Raw genomic sequence first — 21,553 nt, 5'->3', positions numbered from 1 at the left:
AACTCATACCTCATGAGTACCACTTTTTATGATGAATCACTATAGCTGAGTGTTTTATACCTGTCTGCCTCCAATAATGTATGTGCATTTCTTTCACTTTTTTTTCCTGCATGTTTGTTTTACAAATATATATAAGATTATAATACAAGTAACTCTTATGTCGTGCAAATATATAAGTGCTGAGAAATCAGGCTTCATGTTTTTATAGTTTTTTTTTTTTATTAAGAGATGCTGACATGTACATTTACAGCTGCTTCATGCTACACATACATGTACCAGGACTTGAAAATCATGAACTTTGTTTCAGGCATAAAACAGTGTTCCAGCACAGAAATGGTCTGTTTTACTTTTGCTTTCTTCTCACTTTATCTAGTGAAACTTATAAGTGATAACCACTGAAAAGAAATCAAGGAAAAAATCATAACAGTGTCTGATATATGCAAAATGTTACAATGTAAATTCATGAAAATATACATGTATTTTAACCATATTATATGGAGAAACCTCCTCTTGTTGGGAAATATTGTTATATGTACATATAATTTCGTGCAAAGCAGGCAAAAATAAAGGTTGGGTGGTTATAGCAGTCCTAGGTTTTAACTGGTTTTTAAACCACCTGGTCAATATTCCCACAGTGATCAATACTGGTCGACTGAAAATTTGCAAACAATATTTCTGTCATTATTCATAATTTTTGTCCTACATTAAAAAAACGTTAATATAGTATATATCTACTATATTTCAGTGTTCTTAGATTTTATTCTTTTAATATCTCTATCAGCTGTATTAATTAAGAAAAAATAAACATTTCTTTCTATAAAATAATTCAAATTTATCTAAAATAACATAGCAAACTTTACAAAAATGTACAGTGTATTTCATGAGTACATCTTTGTTTCAATGACTATTAACAACAGGTAACTTACATGTAAGTAAGAGTAGAACAGGTTACTTGTCACCTGTCATTGTTAAAACAACATCCCCTCATAATCAGACAGATCATAAAAAGTGGTTTGAAGTGATGAGTTTAAAACAATAAATTAAAGTCATTTCATTTATCAGACAAAAAACTTCTAAATACAGAAAATGGAAAGCTTGCTATGGATATTGCTTTAGGGCTTCTTTCATGTATGATTTTAGATACCTGCTGATTTACAATGATGTTTGGACCCCCATTTCAAAATTTCTGGATCAATCCCTGAATGTTAATTTATCTATGAGCAATTAATGTCACATTGTAATGTAGAAAACACATTAGATACATGTATATTACAAATATCATAATTTCATGTATGAAATCTTTAATTGATACTGTACTGTGTATGCCAGAAACCATAGTTAGAGTACATGCACATGTATTTTTGTAGTTTTCAGTGTAAATTTCTTGTTCACAGACATACAAATGTTAACTGCACTAGCAATAAAAACAGTATTCCTATCACCAGTTTTGAAAATTTTGAATAACTGTGTACATACAAAGTATATGAATAAATAATGTGCATCTTTAACACTAGTACATTGTACATGTAATCATTCAAATCAGCGCTTAAAAAAGGTCTACTTTTGATAATTCCAACACATTTTCAATGTACTTTCATGGACACAGAATTTCTAACATAACTGTATCTTTCTTGTGTCATGAAAATCCTGTTTCTTACTTGATGATCTGCATTCGAAATAAATGTATCTGGTATATCTTGACGATGTACTGAAAAAGAATCATATTGATAATCAGTTATGGTTACATGGATATAATACACATGTACATTGTGTTACTATTTCTTTAAATTCCACACTGAATATGGTACATGCCAAAATCTGTATCACATGCAGTATCAACAGGAGACTCCTATATCAAATCAAGGGCCACTGGCCCGCAGGGTGATATAGGTCGAGGTTGATACTGCATATCAAACAGATTTTCATGTCATGTTCATTCTTTCTTATATTTTATCTATACAAAATGTACTTCAATTGTGTTCTGTGCAAGGCGTGATTATATGATATGCAATATATGTCTAGGGGTGTGATACAGGATATGCCAAATAGGTCTATGAGTGTGATATAGGATATGCCATATAGGTCTATGGGTGTGATATAGGATATGCCATATAGGTCTATGGGTGTGATATAGGATATGCCATATAGGTCTATGGGTGTGATTTAGAGAATGCGATATAGATCCATTGGTGTGATATACTGTAATACAGTATGTGATATAGGTCTAGACGTGTGATATAAGGTATGCAATATATGTTTGTGATATTTAGGGTACTTGAAATGGGTTTAGGGGTGTGATATATGGTATGCAATATACCGGTAGGTCTATGGGTGTGTGATGTAAGTCTAGGGGTGTGATATACAGAAGGCAGTAAATGTCTAGGGGTGTGATATAGATTGCAATATAGATCTAGGGGTGTGATATAGAATGCAATATAGGTCTAGGGGTGTGATTTACGGTATGCAATATAGGTCTAGAGGTGTGATATACAGTATGAGATACATGTATGTCTATGGGTGTGATATACAGTTTGTGATACAGGTCTAGGGGTGTGATATAGGGTATGCGATATAGGTCTGTAGGCATGATATAGGGTATTGGATAAAGATCTATTGTCGGTGTGGGCGTTTGGATTCTAGGAACATGTACGATGTACAAGTGTTTGTGTAATGTCATGGCTCATGTATCCACTCGCGTCCCAAGGACATTACTTTATTTCACTGGATACCCCTCCTTTTTGATAGTTCAAGATTACCTACTAAAGAGTAATGAAGGGAACCAAGGTTATAGCGGTAATCAAAAAAATGTAATCCAGGGACAAAGACCAGACATGGAAAACAGACATACACAACAAAGAACATAAAGTAACTAAAATCATACATACAAAGTGACAAAAGTAAATGAGCAACTCGGACTCCACTAAAAACTGCGAGCATGGACCAAGTGCACCGGTAGGGTAAGCGTCCTCTGCTTTTCTAGAAACACCCGCCGAGTTGCTCATAAAAAGTCAAGTCCGAGGTAGACAAACGAGGGAAGGAAAACTATGACCCATTGAATAAATCAGTTTTCATGGTGCTGATGGATACACCATAACGATCCACGAGTTCATGATAACGACCATAAAACTTCTGTAGTGATGAATATGCCACATGACCTCCTTTCATCCTTACCGTTGCAACAGAGGCATTGTTTATGTCTCTACTTTAAAAGCATAATAATTTAACAATTCTGTTTATTTACTATTTTAAATACTTCATTGTTTGCTACGTGTATGTACATGTGTTTTTACCATTTTATTTTATTTATGTACATGAACGTGTAGTAATAAACATAAATGTACAAAGTGCTTGCATTTTATGTACAGAAGTTTAATTCCTGAGATCAAATTAATCACGCGTGAAATTTTCCAATAAAAAGGAGGGGTGTCAACCCCATGCACCCTCCCCTGGACCCGCCACTGTAATATATACTTACTACACAAAAAGTGTACATTGCAGCTCCGAAAATCCATCATTAGAAGCTCCCGACATTTTCATTAAAAGGGTCAGATCGAGAGAAAAATGGCAATTCTCGATTGAGCTTTCCTCCCTGCGAGTGCGAATGTTCGGGTCAATTTGACGAAATAGTCCAGCTCTCTGCGTCAAAATTTACATAGTTAATATCATATAATCATTAAAATCTTGCAGTTCTACACATATTAAATAGCCTTAATATCGTTATACGCCCATATCATACGTAAAGTAAACATCACATATTTGACATGGAGTATGATCGGCGGCGGAGCGATATCTTTAGCAAACTTTAAATTTGCAAGGAGTATAACCCGCGGAGTGTTATTTTGCTAGTTATATGTTGAAATGTCTACCCGGGTTACGTAATTTGGTTGCCGACGATCTCTAAGTCAAGTTCAGTCTATAAACAGACTTCCTCGAAAAAAAAGTCATTCACTCATGCAATATACAATTCATCTACATCATAAGGCTAATTGGTTCTTACAAGAGTCTCTATTGAATATATGTGATTTCATTCACGAATGTGAAAAGTCGAAGAATTTCTCATACGAGTGTAAAAAATCCCGATCAATAGAAAACAAATGTATGAACCTATTTCTTCCGTTTTGCTGATTTAGGTCAATAGGTTATTTGCATATGTTATGTTGGGAAGTGTGGTGTCGTCGGGGCGGAGGGGTCTGTAAAAAACGCCCAAATTGTAACTACTCATTACACAACTATATACTACAATTCAGCTGAACAATTATAAGTAAAAACTATAAACCATTACTATTTTAACCCTGGCCTAAGCCCTATTTATAGTGGGGACAGCCATGTTGGTTGATCGGTCGCATTATTGGATACAATTTTGAAACTAGACACCCTTAGGACGATCGTGACATGTGACTTCAGATGTCTTAAAACAGTTCACGACGGAGGACAAGTCACACTGGCCCTGTTACCTTAAAATAGGCTGCATTTTCTGTGCATGTTCTTATGAATAATGTCAAAGCAAATTCGGTATAGATCCACTAAACTATATAGGAAATACAGAATCCACAGGACAAAGTTCATGATATAACCTTGACCTTCGTCCTGTAACCTTAATATCTATAGGCTGCTCACATGCTTATACAAACTTTCGTATAGATCCATTAAAAAAAACGACCTGTTACCTTGAAAAATAGGATTGACAGAAAAAAAGCACGATTTAATATTTCCTCCATTACTTGTAGATTTTCAAATACAAATTTGGTGCTGAAATTTCTTTCATGCTTGCGTGGAAAAATATTTAAATCAACATAAAATCCCAGCCACAGTTGTTCACAAGGATTTAATTAATGGAAGGACAGTAGCACTTCAATATCACCATTGCAACTTAATGAGGGGATAACTCGCACATCCTCAAAGGGAATATTATTAAAATTAAACCTGTCCTCTAATTTATGAAATCATTTGAAAGTGATCCGTGATTTGTCAACCAGTTTTCAAATTTTCCCAGCTGAGCTAAGAAAATAATAATCCAATTATGATGAAGACAGACTCTTTCTGTGATACGAAGACCTAGTTTATGAAAAACTAGATTTGAATTGCATCCTTTATAATATTTATTAAACAATGCATAAATTTTCAGATCAGTTGTCTTCTTTGCAATAGTGTAGAGCAAAAAGTTCCAGAGTCCCTCTCCGCATACTATGAAAATTTCTAAAAATATGAAGGCACGAGAGCGCTTGCATTGTAGTACAGACGAAAATAATTAAGCAAAACTTTAAGTTCAAAGGGCATTAACTCTAAAATAACCAGATAGGTCAGCCCCTTCTTTCTTACTTGAAGGGGCTACCTCCCTACCACGACACTTGTTACTCCCGTAGTTGTATTAATTCAATGTGGATCCTGAAAAATTCGAAAGATCTTTTGGAGACAATCAGTTCAAGACTATCATCTGAATATAATAGCATTAAAACCTATGATTTTTCAACACTATATACTTCTATTCCCCATACTCAGTTAAAATCCCGACTTAAAACATTATACATCGTTGTTTTTCCAAAAAAGATGGTACACCTAGATACAAATATATAGTTCTTGATAGAGATTCCTCATACTTTGTAAGAAATAATTCAAAATCATCTTCCAAATATACAGAGGAAGATGTTTACAGAATGCTGGAATTTTTAATCGACAGCATATTTGTCCAGTGTGGTCGGCATTCCAGTGGGAACAAATCGTGCTCTTTTACTTGCTGACCTATTCCTTCACTATTATGAGGCTAACTTTATAGCTGATCTGATCCGAAAGAAAGAACATCGTTTGGCTAGATCCTTTAATCTTAGTTTCCGCTATACAGATGACATATTATCTTTAAACAATCCTGATTTCGGGGATTTGATATATCGCATCTACCCCAGAGAACTTGAGATAAAGGATACTACAGACACTGTGAAGTCGGTCTCATACCTTGACCTACACTTAGAAATTGATGGTAAAGGAAAACTATTGACCAAACTTAACGACAAACGTGATGACTTTTCATTCAAAATTGTCAACTTTCCTTCCACCTGTGGCAACATCCCTTCAGCACCTGCGTATAGAGTATTCATATCACAACTCATACTTTATGCCAGAGCTTGCCGAAACTATGCAGACCTTTTGTATCGCGCTAGAACTCTAACAAATAGGTTTCTGGAACAGGGTTATGTTGCTACAAGATTGAAGTCATCACTACAGAAGTTTTATGGTCGTCATCATGAACTCGTGGATCGTTATGGTGTATCCATCTGCACCATAAAACAGATTTATTCAACGGGTCATAGTTTTCCTTTCCTCGTTTGTCTACCCCGAACTTGACTTTTTATGAGCAACTCGACGGGTGTTTCTAGAAAAGCATAGGACACTTACCCTACCGGTGCACCTGGTCCATGCTCCCAGTTTTTAGTGGAGTCCGAGTAGCTCATTTGCTTTTGTTACTTTGTATGTATGATTTTAGTTACTTTATGTTCTTTGTTGTGTATGTCTGTTTTCCATGTCTGGTCTTTGTCCGTGGATTACATTCTTTTGATTACCGCTATAACCTTGGTTCCTTTCATTACTCTTTGTACAAATCTCATGAAAATACACAATGAAATGTAGGTATGAGAATACTTACAATGTTGGACGGAGGAGATACAGTAATGATCCGTCAGCCCCATATATCGAACTTGACAAAGCTATTGGTGGCAACAACTTAGAAATATAGGGGAGAAAGCACTACAATGTGGATCAGATGAAAAGTACAAAGGGCAATAACTCTTGCAATAGTTATTGTGACATACGGACACATGCCATTTCTATACCCCCTCCTTCTGCATTGCGGGGGGGGGGGATAATACTGGGAAGGTTAATAAACGATAAAAATATTTCCCACATTTCATTTTGAACTCAAATTATTCATAAAAATTCTCTCCTATAAACCTTTTTGACCAAAAATTAAAGTAAAATTAAGTACAAAATAAAACAAAAAGCTCCAGGGAGCCTGAATCGCTCACCTGTAGACATCAGGCAACATACAGTTGACTTTAAAAAGCTGCAAGTCTTAAAAGTAAACGTTAGAAAAACTTTTTCTTATTTTTATTCACACTGCATTCAAGTCAAGTTTGGTCATTTAATGAAAATAACTTTTATAATCTTTTTACAACTTTGAGTGAGCGGATTTTTTGTAGGGCAGGTCATTAGAATTATTTCAACGATAAGATAGGTACGGGGCACCGAATGGGACATGTCATTGATCTTTTTGTAATCAAAATCAAGTTTGTGTACACAAAATTGAATTCCGTCACAACAAAATCGTTTTTGTCGTACAAAACCAAAACTACGTTTACACAGAGTCGTTTTATGATCACTTCAACTGTGTAATGACGAAATTCATTTTTTAGACATAATACAATTTTGTGAGATAAAATTCAATTCTGTATAACAAATTCAATTTTGTGTCAAAAGTCAATTTTGTATGCAAATTAGTTTACAGAATCCTTCGGATATGCAAATGAATTTAAAATGTGCAGCATCATACACGTGTATTACAAACTTAGAGCATTCACTGCAATACAGTGGATATGGTTCGAATGTGCACGGTTATAATAAAGCACACAAGTGAAAGAAATATCGGATATCCACTTTGTCACTTAATCTTGAATCTAACGATAGATTATTTGAGCGTTCGTAGAAAGTTAGACACGTACTTTGACGGTTTTTCATCTCGCCCGACCTGTTCTACTCAACCGAATTTCTTTTGTCATACATCAATAGAATCGGAATGAAATAAGGAATCTATCTGTATTAGGCAAAAAATCGAGTGGAACAAAATAATCTTTCGCCGACTTTGACAGATTAACAAATAATTCACCGCACAACACATTTCTAAAATGATTTTCTTTGCTAATCTGACATTTCATTTCCTTTTCCAGCAAAATTTAGGACAAATATATTAATGCAAATTATCTTGTCAAATTTTAACAAATTTAGTTGCGATTAACAGGGCGGGCAAAATATTTTATAGTTGAGTGGAAAGATGTCAGGAATTATCACGTGATTCACCAGGAGAAATACTAATAAATCGAAAGTAGAAAAATCGCGTATTTTAAAACCTGTTTTATCAAACAAATCTCATAGAAAACGTATAGTGGCAATTTTAGTCAGTCATTTCAAAACAGCTTTGGTGTAGAATGCAACTTAAAAGATTTTTTTTTTAATTTCACTTAAAACGGCCTTAACCGTCCTGCGTTGCTCGAAGTAATCGGAAACCTATGGTTAATATATCCAATGAAAACCCTTACAAAATCGTGATGAGAGAATTCATTTGCATATTCAAAGGATTAAAATTGAAAATTTGTAGTATGTTATAAATTTTGTTAATCTAAATTCATTTTTGTTGAACAAAATTCACTTTTGTGTGTACAAAATTGAATTTTGAGTACAAAACCACAAGAGTCCCATTTCGCCCCGTAATAGGTACCAAAACAACAAACATCAGATCTGGATTTTCAAGGACTCCAGTAAGTATTTGTTAATCAACTTTCACTCATTACATTTTTTGTAGGGCTCGTCACGAGGATCATTTCAACAGCTGAAAGTTTCTATAATTAACTGTTTTTAAGATAGAAGCCAAAAACGGAAAAAAATGCTTTTCAAGAGCAATTATCCTAAAGAGTCGTTTCATGACTTCAAATCTATGGAGACATTAGTAATCAAAAGCTAATCAAACTAAAAATTGATTGATTGGTTGATTGGTTGATTGATTGATTGATTGTTGGGGTTTAACGTCCGAGCAGCAATATTTCAGCTATTTTCAGACGATGAATGTGAAATGGATGATAAAATGAACATGAAATGATGATGAAATGAAAAAAAGGGATGGGACACAAGGATAATTGTGGACAAATTTTGATTGCCACTAGAATAAGGGAGGGATGGGTAAGGTCGGGCAATTTAGCCTCCTGTGGTGGAGCGCAAAGGTTCCTACTCCTATCGAATACGACAGCAGGGTTCTTTAACGTGCAAGGAACGTGGCATCTTTCCGAACACGGTGCACCACTATGGTTTGCGGTCAGGTTTTCCGTATTATAGCCTGACAACCCCAGCATGTAACACGCCAGGGGTATCCCATTCCACCACCTGGGGCACACATCCCAGTTGCTCCCGGCTAGGTTTCTGAGCACTATTTAGTCGCCTTTTACGACAAGCTTAGCGCTGCTGCAAGCCTATTCTTTTAACGCCCGGACCTGCACGGGGCTAAAAATTGAAGGTTGCATTAATTTGACTGTAGTTATCATAGCTATGGAGAAATAAGTCTAAATGAGTTGTGCTTCCGTTATGATCTATAAATAGCCATGGCATCCACATTCTTTGACGGATCAAAAATAAAATCTCTAAATTTATGCAAGATACTCCAAGGAACAATCAATCATATCAACTTTCATTGAACCAGCCAGGTAGTTTCAGAGGACAAGATTTTTGAAAAATTGTTAAACGAGATATGACACAAAATTATCGTTTTTTAAACGTTTACATTCATAAAAACTATAGTATATTCAGATACGTGTGTAACAAACACTTTCTCACCAGGTTAGTGCTAAATAAAGTTAAACTGATTTATTTTTGTTTTCACGACAACCTAATCAATATGTATATATAAAAACCGAAAAAAAACACCCACTTACCATATATGGAAGTGCTACGTCATTGGTTCTCAATCTCCATTTAGGTGCATTGAAAATGTATACACGTGCCCGAAAAAAATTATAAATATTCGAAAATAGCTTGTATATATGACGCAGAGTGATCAACTGATCTGTGTATGAGAACGACAATCGTGTTTAAAAAGTAAGAAGACTAAAGTACTTCTCGTTTTCTGTCAGCTTTTTTATTTTACATCCCCGCGTGGCGAATACACAACTATTAAGCACACGCTTTTTTTGGACTTGAAAAGGAGGATACAACTAAAATAGTGACACCCAATGTATTGTTCTTTCTTTGCCACTGGGTTATATCAATAAACAAGCCCGGTAGACTTTATTATGGCCAAGAGAAATCGTATGCGGCTTCTTTTAGGTTACATACCACTAATTCAACAAATGAGCTTATTGAACGTACGCAAAAATAGTCCTACACAAGTTTTAGTGCCCTTGTCTTATGTTGCTGTGGAAAAAGTGCACATCAAATCTGCATAAGTGAGCATGTGTTTGGCAGGGAATTTATTAATATTTCCTTTATTTCTATATAAAATGGTCACTGTAACTTACTGAATTACATACTTTTCATGAGTTCTGCATGAAGACCCCTTTTTGTGAAATGTATGTGAATTCCCATTCTATTTTTAGCTCATTGTCTTCCAGGAGCCGGTGTCGCACTGCAAGGTAGTAAAGCCCACATAATATGTTCAGGGCTGTTAGTGTACACATGCAGCTTTTAGGTGATGTATAGTCTTCTTCAGGTTAAACTTAAGGTAGAAGCTCCAGAACTAATTGAACAGTGAAGTTAGCATTGAAGCCTATGGGAAGTAACATTAGTGGTCTTTACATGGTTCGGCGGTGTCGACGCAAGTGTACGATCGTGACATCGATATAAATGAAATATTATAATTGAATTTCTTTTGTCTTACGAATTTTGGAATAAAATTATTTACATTGAGAATTTGACACATTTTATAAGTGACCCAAGGCGAGTTTTCGGTAGCTTTTCTAGCACGGACAATATTTTTTATAGGTCAGTTAAAATATCTAATTTTAGCAAGAAAGATTTGGAACACGAGGCAGCTTCAGCACGAACCCATATGGGTTCTAAAATAAAATTATCAAAAACCAATAAAAATAAACATGTTCGTATTATCCTTAGCTGCACTTGCGAGGACTTTATATTACACTCCCAGGTACTGATACACTTGTCAGCAGTAACGTTCTGTAAAAAGGGGTGAAATCATTGAAGATCTTAGATTACGAATTTAATTTACTTTATGTGAAAAGTTCAACCTAAAATGACAGAACTAAAATGGTATATTTCTATGTAATCTTCGAACAGAAGTGGTGTCGTCTCACTGTCTAGTATTCATACATGTAATAGTTTAATATTTCTGTAATTGTTTAACATTTTCTTCTCGAAGTAGTTTGAATTGATACAACTGTGAGCATATATTCGCTGGCAAACAAAAACTTTCAATATTTTCATTTTCAGTTGTAGAAATCATGTAAAAAATGCAGAAGCCCCACGTACTTAAACCACTCGATCTATGAAGTTGAGAACGAATGACGTTGCATGGTCACGTGACCACATGGCCTATTTAAATTTCGAATGGCTCGGGTCGTCGTCGATTTTGAATCAATTTATCTTCAATTAAACGGCGTAAATACCTACAAGGGGTGTTTTTATTATATATGTAAAGTGCATATTAATTAATCAAATAAACCAAAAACTAAAAAAAAAAAAATTGTCACGTCTCCTTCAAGGCACACCATGGACACAGGGGACGACGTCGGATGCAAAGTGATGGCAATATGTATTCAAAGTTAGTCAAAATGATACATTATCTACATTAAAGCGTTGACAATCCAAATAACAACATGAATAGGTCAAATTTATTTCTTCATCATTTTACACAAAATCCAACAACTTAGTAACTCGTGGTCACGACTTAGTAACTTGTGGCTACATGTACGACTTAACAACTCGTGGCCACGACTTAACTACTCGTGGCCACGACTTAGTAACTCGTGGCTACGACTTAACAATTCGTGGGCACGACTTGTTTATTGTTTTCTAGCATAAAATGACCCAAATAAGCTTTCATACTATTTCATATTTCCCACCAAGGATACTAAATTCTATGAAAGCTCATTTGGGCCATTTTAATGCAAGGGACAAAAATAATCAAGTCATGGCCACGAGTAATTAAGTCGTGACCACGTATTTCTTAGTCATTTCCTTAAAAGTGGTATAATAATTACTAGTACTATTCCGTTTACCTTCGCAATTCCATCCACTTCTAAGAGCTATCGGTTGTTTTTTTTTTAATTTTAGTTTATTACCAAATAATTGAACAAACATATACCCATATACCGTTGCTTCTTCGTCGATCCATCATTTTAAGAAACGTATTGCCTTTTGCATTTTTGCAGACGGTTTATATTTGAATATTCAAAATGACTCCCAGTTGCAAGGATCACCCTGGGAAAAAATTACATAGGGCCATACCCCATCGATCAAAATTGTGAAGGCATTTCAGTAATTTCTGTGGGTCATGCAATTTACAGGGTCATTCAGACCATATTCTTCATTTAGCATAGGCAATCTGAAACAGGAAAATGTGTATCAGTGACACAAAGGTTCAGAGATTCAGTCGGCATAAATTACACTGAGATGTCTCGATGTGTTTTCAAATTTCGGTTGCTTATGTGAGTGTTTTGTTATCATTATACGATTGGGTACGAGTATCGTGTGGCAATTTATTTAATAACCTAATTGAGCAAATGAAGTTTATTTATTTGTTTTATTTATTGACAAAAAATGTGGACCCCTCCAAAAATGCAAGAAAAAAAAAACAATTACAGTGTTACCCCACGTTCTTCTCTCGCAAAATTACATGTACCTGCCGTAACCCGTTTGTACTCAGTGATATGTACACGGGTGTGTATGTGTGTGTGTGTTTGTGGGGGGGGGGTGATACAGAGGCATTACCTCATCTGGCTAATATATATGTTAATCTATATAGCTCAACTTATCCAATTTCTCCTAAGCCAAAGGGGATAAAGATTTTTTTCAGGGGGGGGGGGGGGCAATTAATGTATCAATGTCCTCAAGTCAACGTCCCAAGTCTAAAGGATTGTACAACGATACCGATGAAGATGTTAATACACTATAATAAAATATATAATGAGCATTTTTTCAGTCAAATGACCTTCTTCAGTGCCTTAAATAAACTGAGAATATATATATATTTAATTAATATATATATATATATATATTAATTGACGTGTTTTCAAAGTATATATATATATATATATATATATATATATATATATATATATATATATATATATAACGTCTCAGAATGTGACGACTCTATTTGCTACACTGCTCCATCGGATCAAATTGATACAGGGAAAATATATAAACGTATAGAAAGGTCTGAAAAATTCCCAACGATGTTAGAACTGTCAAATTTGCGATGCAAATTTTCTGAGACGTTGTATAATATTGATTTGTTGTGACATGCATCATTAATTTGATTCTCTATCCTACATATTAACATCTAAATGAACTGTCCCGTACCACCAGATTAATCCTACGAGGAGGAATGACCCGGCCAGCGAAAGCTATATTTTATATAGCCTAGCTGGCCGAGTGCTCTAGGGCGCTGGACTTTGTGCAGGCTGTGTTGCCATAGATTTCATAGCGGTACGAGTGCGAGTCCCGCGGAGGGAACGACCAATAATTTGCATCGCAAATTTGACAGTTCTAACACCGTTGGGAATTTTTCAGACCAATCTATACGTTTACGAATCTTCCTTGTATCAATTTGATCCGATGGAGCAGTGTAGCGAATAGAGTCGTCACATTCTGAGACGTATATATATGTTGTCATATTTTCAAATCTAAGTACATCTGTTCATTTCTTTTCATTAAAAATAAAAAAATGAAAATTAGCATTTGGACCCGGGGGGGGGGGGGGGGTTACTTCCTATATTTTAGTGTAAAGAGTGTGCCGCAAAACATGGTCTCTTTCATGTCTTGCTTGTTAGGACAATGTTACTTTTTAAACATAGCTGTCTAGAACAGGGTCGATTAATTAAAATAAATGAAGCAGCATTTTTAGATATAGGTGATACCAATAAATGTTTATTACTTGAAAATGATTTAAAATTCAGTTTGGAAACGGGGCGTAGATACAATTAGTTTGTTGTTATCATTTGCTAGCATTAATATGAGGTTTGAACGGCATATACATTTTTTCAAACTAGTCTAGAACAGGGTATACATTTTCATAGTTAGTCTAGAACAGTGTAACTATGTTTTTCAATGTTATCATGTCTAGAACTGGATATAATTTAGCAAGTGTTATCAGCACAGTTATACCCAAAATAATTGCTTACCTAGTAACGTTAACTGTGTTTTCTCATGTGGAATGTAAATTCTAAACATGCATAAAATGTTGAGCAATAGTAATGTTTATGTCCACTTTACAAAGGATTGTGCAAATAGGTGTAGTTCATTTATGGACTAATTTATATAATTTATCATAGAGAGGGTATTATTACATCATTATCGTTTCCAAGACAGTCTTTATTAAGTAAATAATAACATAAACTGTATACACAACCTTTTCTCTCCTCAACTGATCAGTTTTACGCTGATTGGTTAATCATCAACTCGTGGCCACGATCTTGTAAATCGTGGCCACGACTTAACAACTTGTGGCCACCACTTAGTAACTCGTGGCCACCATTTAACAACTCGTGGCCACGATTTGTTTATTTTTTACCTTGCATTAAAATGACCCAAATAAGCTTTCATAAAATTCCGTTTACTTTTCTGAGAGATAAAGCTATTGCGATTGAGAACATTGATTCAACAAACCTAATGTAATTAAATGTGATAACAAATAAATCAGATAACAAAATACAACGAGACTAAATTCCATTCGCTTACCTGAGAGTTAAATATTTAGCGATTAGGAACATATATATTTATTATATAGATAGCAGTGTTTTATCGAAGGTTTCCATTGAAATAAATTTCAATAATTCACACTGTGAAATAAATTCGGTAATTTCACTCTTGGACTTTCTCCCGCCAAAACGTCACAACTTTGAAATCAATCCGCCGTTCACAAAATTTGAAATTTATGTTGAAAATAGCAACGAATAATCGAGGAACTCTATATAATAAATAAGATAATAAATTGGTTATTGTCAATAACCATAACATGATCACTCATGCCAAGAACGCTCCCCGTGCAGGTCCGGGTGTTAAAAGAATAGGCCTGCTCCAGCGCTAAGCTTGTCGTAAAAGGCGACTAAATAGTGTTCAGAACCCTAGCCGGGGGCTAGGGTGCTCTGCCCACAGAGCAACTGGGATGTGTGCCCCAGGTGGTGGAATGGGGTACCCCTGGTGTGTTACATGCTGGGGTTGTCAGGCTATAATACGGAAAACCTGACCGCAAACCATATTGGTGCACCGTGTTGGGAAAGATGCCACGTTCCTCGCACGTTAAAGAACCCTACTATGGTATTCTCCCGGAGTAGGAACCATAGGGCTCCGCCACAGGAGGCTAAATTGCCCGACCCTATCCAACTCTCCCTATTTCCAGTGGCAATGAAAATTTGTCGACCCCATTGTCCTGAACATGAAATGGTGATGAATTGAAAAATGGGATGGGACACAAGGATAACGGGGTCGACAAATTTTGATTGCCACTGGAAATAGGAGAGGTGGGTAGGGTCGGACAATTTAGCCTCCTGTGGCGGAGCCCTATGGTTCCTACTCCGGGAGAATACCAAATAAGGGTTCCTTAACGTGCGAGGAACGTGGCATCTTTCCCAACACGTTCCGCCACTATGGTTTGTGGTCAGGTTTTCCATGTTATGGCCTGACGACCCCAGCATGGAACATGCCAGGGATACCCCATTCCACCACCTAGCTGGGGCATACAACCCAATTGCTCTGTTGGGAGAACGCACTAGCTCCCGACCAGGGTTCTAAACACTATTTAGTCGCCTTTTACGACCAGCTTAGCGCTGATGCAGGCCCATTCTTTTGAAATCCGGACCCGCACGGTTTTGTATATTATATTATAAATGTGATATATTAAACCCTTTTTCAACATATTCACAATTCAGGTTTTAAAATTATCCAAGATTAAATCATACTTAACATAACATCGTCTAAATACCATCTTTATAGTAAGGATCGTCCAAAGATAACTTCTTCGGTTTACACCGTTCGACGTGTCTCAGAGAAGTTCTAAGATCATCCTAATTTTATTTTTGCATTTATATTATTATTAATTTTTTCAAGAATGTAAATAATAGACAATATACCCCTTCAATTTTTTCTGTGTTTGTTTGTTTGTTTTTTTTTTATTTTTTATTTTTATTTGTACATGAGAAATGATTCCACCTGTAACTGGTATAAAATACGGTCAGCAATTGTGTAAAAACAGTCCCCATCTAAAATACATTTTGTCATTATGTAAATAAGTAAATTATAATTGTCTTCGTTTTTTTAAATCAGTAATCTAAGCTGGAGTGCCACTTAATCGTTAATGAAACTAATCAACTTTCTTCATCCAAAAAAAGGAAACAAACAAACAAACAAATAAACAAACAAAACAAAACATCGCTCACAACATGATGCAGTGCCTAATAACTAAATACTTGTAAATATACTCGGATAAAGCTATATGTTCTAGGACATTTAAAAGTATCAAAATTGAATTGTAAAAATACTTAAATAGAGTTTAAGTCTAAACTGGAGAAAAAACAATGAACTGTATCTTTAGTGATCAAGTTGTTTTAGAACCATACCATGTTTTTGGTGTAGGGTTGTAAGTAATAAGGATGATGGTTTCAAGTCGCATTTTTCAGGTGGAGCACCCAATGCGCATGCGTATAACGTCACATTCGGTGGCCGTGGACCGGAAGTGGACATTGGGTATGACCGGAAAGACCTTGGGTGACCGGAAGTGTATTTAGATGGGTGACCAATAAAGGGACCTTTTGGGGTAAGAAAGGGGGCTTAAAGGTTGGGAGGGGGAAAACGACCTCCATAGGTATCCTCATTAAATGTCATAATTAGTGTCATTATATAATATACTATAATCAGGTAAGTATAAAATGGAGGTGTATTATGACAAGAGTTATCTTTCTTTGTTTATATATATATTTTTTTTAATTTTCATTTTTTGCATTAACGTTAATTGTTTTTTAATTATTTTTTTCTAACTTATTTGTAATTTCATTGTCTTTGTGTAATAATTGAATGGGCACTTTGAATAGATTTTAAATTTTGATTTGGATTTCTTTGTGTAATTTGAATAGATTCACAGATTCACAGATTAGTTTGTTTGTTTGTTGAGGTTTAACGTCCGAGCAGCAATATTTCAGCTATATTCAGACAATGAACATGAAATGGATGATAAAATGAACATGCAATGAAAAAAAAGGATGGGTCACAAGGATAATAGGGTCGACAAATTTTGATTGCCACTGGAAAAAGGGGGGATGGGTAAGGTCGGGCAATTTAGCCTCCTGTGGCGGAGCGCAAAGGTTCCTACTCCTATCGAATACCACAGCAGGGTTCTTTAACGTGCGAGGAACGTGGCATCTTTCCCAACACGGTGCACCACTATGGTTTGCGGTCAGGTTTTCCGTATTATAGCCTGACAACCCCAGCATGTAACACGCCAGGAGTACCCCATTCCACCACCTGGGGCACACATCCCAGTTGCTCTGTGGGCAGAGCGCCTAGCCCCCGGCTAGGTTTCTGAGCACTATTTAGTCACCTTATACGACAAGCTTAGCGCTGCTGCAGGCCTATTCTTTTAACACCCGGACCTGCACGGGGTTAGACAGATGTTTGAAACTTTCCATTTTACTGGTGATTTCAATAGCCCGTGTATTGATTTTTAACCGCTTTTTGTTGTGCTTTATGAATACATTACAGGTGTAAGGACATGTTGTGCAATGTTTACCACTAAGAAATAAATTTTTATCATTGTTTTTTGTTTAATTATGTTTAATATTTTTTTTGTATTCAGTTTGAAATTTTGACTAACCACTAATGATTATCCTGACAATTGTAAGGTTTACACGTTGTTCATTTGGAACGTTAATAGCTTTTGAATGGTGTATTGACTTTCATTTCAGATTTTTATAGTCGACCATTTCATCACCTATTACAGACCCACTAAACCTTTTCATCGGTTTTATCCGTGTTATGGGGCTCTATCGGGTAAATTTCTTTTTGATTTTTTTTCTCTCCATATTTTCATTCCTACTTTGTTTCTTACGCCCTTTTTTTGTTAAAGTTTGAGGCTTGTGTGCTCGTTTAATTCTTTTCTTTTGTTATTATAAGGAGATTGAACTTTTTACTGATATAGTATTTTCGATATTTGCATGTCGCGTGCACCCAAACTTGCTGTGAACGTGTTAGGAGGCTCTATCGGGTAAACCGATTTCTTTTTTATACTTTCAATGTTTACATTTGACTCGTTATGGGGGTAAACCATTGAACTACGGAATTTTATTTTTCTCTCCATAATTTCATTCGTGGTTTGTTTCTTACGACATTTTTTGTTAAAATTTGAGACTTGTGTGCTCGTTTAATTCTTTTCTTTTGTTATTATAAGGAGATTGAACTTTTTACTGCTATAGTATTTTCGATATTTGCATGTCGCGTACACCCTTTGAACGTGTTATGAGGCTCTATCGGGTAAATCGATTTCTTTTTCATACTTTCAATGTTTACATGTCGCGTGTACTAGATTTGACCCGTTATGGGGGTATACCATTCAACTACGGTATTTTATTTTTTCTCTATAATTTCATTCGTGGTTTGTTTCCTTCGCCCCTATTTTTTGTTTAAGTATTGTATGATGTGTTTTTTTTAAGGAACTTTTTTATTGCTATAGTATGTTTTCAGGTTACTCACACTTTGACCCGTTTTATGAGGCTCTGATAGTAAATATGTTTGTTATGCTAACGGTTTTAATAAGGTGTTATCGGTTTTGAGCTACCATGTTTTGTAAGGAGGTCTTTCTTATGATTCTTCTTTAGTATGAGTCTTCTTGCCATCCGAGTATCGTTGACGTCAAGGCTGTTTTTTTTTTTCACTCTATTTAATCTTCACTTCCTTTTGTTTACATGACTTCTCGTATTTGAACTAGGTTTTCATTGTACATCCCATGTAGCTCCTACTTTTTTTGATGAACTATCCTCTCAGGTTCTGGCACCGTAGATCAATATGATTCATCTTGTTGAACTTTTGTAACTTTCTTGATTTCTTAAGGTCGTTGTTTCTTATACAAGGATGCACGATATTTCGCTCTGGTTTCCACTAGTATTTGATATTTTGACGTTGTACGTTTAACATTCTTAATACAGCTACACGATCTTTGTTTCGAACTCCTCTCTATACAGTTCCAATTATATGTGACACATCTGTTTTCTGGTTGGCTTTTTTCTTTCCTCCAGCTGATCTACCACGAGGTCTTTTTGGACCTCCTTTTCTTCTGACAGTTCATTCTTTGTCTTGCATGGTGCACTTTCCCATGGGAAAATGTTGCTTCTCAATCGCAAGTTGTCTGGAGTGCCCTGTTTCATGTTGATCAATAAATATCCATGGGGTTTGGCGGTGGCATACTCGTACGATTTCATAAAGTAGTTTGTCTTTTTGGGGAACATTTGTTTGGCCATGGTCATGGCCTGTGATACGTCTCTGGGATTTTTAAACAGAACCAAGTAATGGGCATTCAGACTGATGGTTCTGTGACACTTGTTTTTGTTGAACAGATTCTGGACCAACAGCATGACACTTATATTTTTATGGTGAGAATATTTCATGAAAAGATGCGAGATAGATTCGGTGACCGAATTCATCACATCGTCTAGAGTAAGCAAGTCTTCCTCTGGGATCCAAGATGTCAAGGTCGGGGAGTCCTTGTACAAAGTCGACATCCTCCATGGTTCCATAAATCGTCTGGTACACGTCGTAGCACCACGTTATCCCATCAGGTCTAGGCATCATCATGTGCTTCACGTTTTGTACGAATCGACGTAATAAATACTTCATATTTATCAAATGTTTATGAGAAGTAAGATAAATCAGGCAATGTACTAGATGTAACAAAAAACAATAAAGAGTAAAAAGAAATAATGTGTCGATGTTTAGGCTTAGTGTTTGAAATATAGTTAAGAGTTTGTATTAAGGTGAAAGATACTGTCATGATAAAGTTAGAGCTAGGGTTAGGGTCTGAATTTCAGATAAGGTCTAGTATAAAAAAAGTTGCTAGAGTCAACCGTTAGATCAAGGATCAGGTCTTTGGTAAGGATTAGGTTCATGGTTATGTGTAGATTTAGGCCTATGATTATATTTATGGTTGGGGTCAGATGTTGCTGTTTGTCTAGGGTTATGGTTAAGTCTAGAGTTAGGTTTATGTCAGGTCTTAGACTTTATGAAAGTCACACATAGAGTCGGTTAAGGGGATTGGGGTCAGGTCTCGATCGTTACTTGTTCGGGTTCGGGGTTATGACTTGAGTCAGTGTTATATTTAGAAAATTAGCGTGCGGGTCAAAGAACTAGGGTTAGAGTTTCTGATAAAGTCCAGTGTCAAGAAAATTGTAAGAGTTAAACGTTAGATACAGGTTCGGATTAGGATTAGCGGTATGGTTAAGTAAGGCGCTAGGCTTAAGGTTATATTTAGGGTTCGGGTCAGATGTTGATATTTGTCCAGAGTTATGGTTAAGTTCAGGTTAGGGTTAGGGGTTAGGGTTAGTGGTAAGGGTTAGGGTTAGGATTAAGATTATGGTTAAGTGTATGGTTAAGTATGGTGTTAGGGTTGAATCTTCAGAATTGCACAGGGTTACTTGTGTCTGTTGCAGGTTTTGTATTGGTTAAGGCTTGGTGTTAGACCTTTGTGTTATGAATGTTATTGTTAAAGAAATAACCATGTATTGTTAAACCTCGTGTCAGGTTGAAGGTTTAGAGTTAAAGATAGATATAGTTAAGGTTAGGATAAGTGAAAGGGAAAATCGTAGGTGATTAGAATCAATAGAGTAGAGACGAGAGTCGTTCGAGTCGGGAGTCGTTAGAGTTGGGCGTAAGAGTCAAGACTCGTTAGAGTCGGGGGTAAGAGTCAAGAGTTGTTAGAGTTATAAATATTACAAATTTCGGTATGCCATACTCACGTTTCAAGAAGTAACCTCTCATCAGCAGCACAAGAAAAAAATGATTTGGTAGATAAGTCTAGACAACAACCCTCAACTAAAACGTCGATACAGAACCGAGAAATTATACCATGAGTAAGAAACGAATGAAGCCTCGGTGTTTTAGTGATCTTTTGGTAAATGGTCTACATGATATCATTTGGTCATATATTTCAGGTCAGACAAGTCTGACTACTGGGGTGGCGAATACCCCTTAAAATGCATCAGACTTTGCAACGAAATATACAAATACAAATACAAAAACCCCTATCACACCCTGTTAAGCCTGTATTTGATATTCAACAGATAAAAGTAAAAAAAACAGTATATGTTGTTTATATAAATGACATAAGGTAACCAAACCTACAAAAGTTTTATGATAATGATAAACATAAACTAACATCTAACCATACCAGCAATCAATTTACTTCTATACATTCATTGTATCCTAGCTAGTGTTGTTGGCACGGGTCATCTTGGTCAGATGTTGATTATTATAGACTGACCTAGTATGTTCTATCTTCTTAATTCCGAACCAGAACCTGAATTTTTCTATAATTAACGAAATACGTACGCCTTATAAACCACACCTTTACTTAATCAAACTACGA

General features: G+C 35.7%; 1 protein-coding gene and 1 long non-coding RNA gene across 3 annotated transcripts in view; one reads left to right on the top strand and one right to left on the bottom strand.

Moving 5' to 3' along the window:
* The window catches only part of LOC148617409 (beta-1,4-mannosylglycolipid beta-1,3-N-acetylglucosaminyltransferase brn-like), a 49,550-nt gene that overhangs the window by 6,589 nt on the left and 21,408 nt on the right, over nt 1-21,553 (top strand). The gene's annotated exons all lie outside the window — the stretch shown is intronic.
* Nucleotides 235-21,542, bottom strand: LOC148617410 (uncharacterized). 2 transcript variants are annotated; one of them, XR_015922481.1, is made up of 3 exons: nt 21,356-21,542; nt 1,659-1,708; nt 235-395 (listed from the first exon to the last, which is right to left on the bottom strand). It is a non-coding gene; the product is annotated as an uncharacterized LOC148617410 (long non-coding RNA). The 2 variants fall into 2 exon arrangements; XR_015922480.1 differs by lacking the exon at nt 21,356-21,542 and adding an exon at nt 3,476-3,884.

Source organism: Perna viridis, chromosome 5 (assembly GCF_037379345.1).
Source record: "Perna viridis isolate PV_CMFRI_1.1 ecotype Kerala chromosome 5, ASM3737934v1, whole genome shotgun sequence".
Lineage (NCBI taxonomy): Eukaryota > Metazoa > Mollusca > Bivalvia > Mytilida > Mytilidae > Perna > Perna viridis.
This window is presented reverse-complemented; position numbering and strand designations above follow the sequence as displayed.